This window comes from Tupaia chinensis, unplaced genomic scaffold (assembly GCF_000334495.1).
Source record: "Tupaia chinensis unplaced genomic scaffold, TupChi_1.0 Scaffold000323_1, whole genome shotgun sequence".
Classification (NCBI taxonomy): domain Eukaryota; kingdom Metazoa; phylum Chordata; class Mammalia; order Scandentia; family Tupaiidae; genus Tupaia; species Tupaia belangeri.
This window is the reverse complement of record NW_006159817.1, coordinates 1,408,488-1,409,528: the sequence shown is the minus strand read 5'-3', so window position 1 is coordinate 1,409,528 and position 1,041 is coordinate 1,408,488. Positions and strand designations below refer to the sequence as shown.

General features: G+C 53.9%; 2 protein-coding genes across 3 annotated transcripts in view; one reads left to right on the top strand and one right to left on the bottom strand.

Moving 5' to 3' along the window:
• DRC10 (dynein regulatory complex subunit 10) overlaps positions 1 to 820 on the bottom strand; it is a 22,910-nt gene extending 22,090 nt beyond the window's left edge. The window contains exon 1 of one of the 2 annotated variants that reach the window (XM_006151688.3): positions 680 to 820. The gene's annotated coding sequence lies outside the window, so the exon portion shown is untranslated. The other variant, XM_006151689.3, reaches the window with a different exon arrangement.
• A 153-nt stretch (positions 821 to 973) lies between these two features.
• TPCN1 (two pore segment channel 1) overlaps positions 974 to 1,041 on the top strand; it is a gene marked incomplete in the record, with an annotated part of 99,292 nt that continues 99,224 nt past the window's right edge. The window contains 1 exon segment of the mRNA XM_027773129.1: positions 974 to 1,037.

Sequence of the window (1,041 nt, the reverse complement as noted above, 5' to 3'; positions counted from 1 at the left end):
CCCCGGGGATGGCCATGCCACAATCCCTTCTCCTCCATTCTCCCCTCGGGATCTTGAGCACGCACGCACACGCGCCCGGCGTGAATTTAAGGCACCGGGTCTGGAACCGCTGTTGACTACATGGGAGTCCAGACACTATACCAACTGCTGGTCCCAGGCCCCATAAATCCTAAAGTTAGTTTGAAAGGCAAAATCATAAAACCAAAATTATCTTATTTAAACTTTCGCTCAAGTGAGCTGCCTTCCACTGCAGACTCACCCCAGAATGTGTGGCCACCGCCGGGTGGAAAAGAAGGGGATTAATAAAACTACCCTCTCATCCTCCGCACTAACGTTTGGCTTCAAGGAAGTTAACGGATACGACTCTCCGTGCCTGGTATCATCCCCATTTTAGGGATGAAGTGGGGCCATGAAGTGAGCGGGTGATGGGGAAAAAACAGGCAGGGACACCGAAGAGGATGCCCTGGGTCCGCGCAAGCTCCCCAGCTCCCCTTTTCTCCAGCCTTCCCCTAATTAGTTACTCACCTGCTCTGAGATAGGTCCTAGGTTTCTCTACTCACGGTTACCTTCGCTGTCCCTGCGTTGCTAGGTTACCCGCCAATCTCAGAAGGCAGGCCTGGGACCTTGACTGACTTTCCTCTTGACTATTCAATTTCTTGCCCCTCTCAGTTAGACCCACCTTCTGAGAACTGACCAATCAGAAGCACTGTATTTCTGATTCTCCACCAATTGAAAGACTCGGGTATCCCTCTGGGTTGGGCCGAGCAATTAAGGCGGGGAGGTGGGAGGAGTAAAGGGCGGGGTTTATTCGTCCCGCCCCCTCTTAAGAAGGCGGGCAGAGAATCCTGCATTAGCAGTGGACGAGAGTTGTAGAAGGACGTCAAATTTGACCAATCACAGATCATCACGATAGAACAGGTAGCCAATAAGCTGCGGTGAAGGCGAAATGGGGCGGGGCCGGCAGGGTTGAGGGGACGGTGGACGGCGGATGAGAGCTGGCGCAGCTGCTGTGGTGGCAGCGGCTGAAGTGTCGTCGGCTCC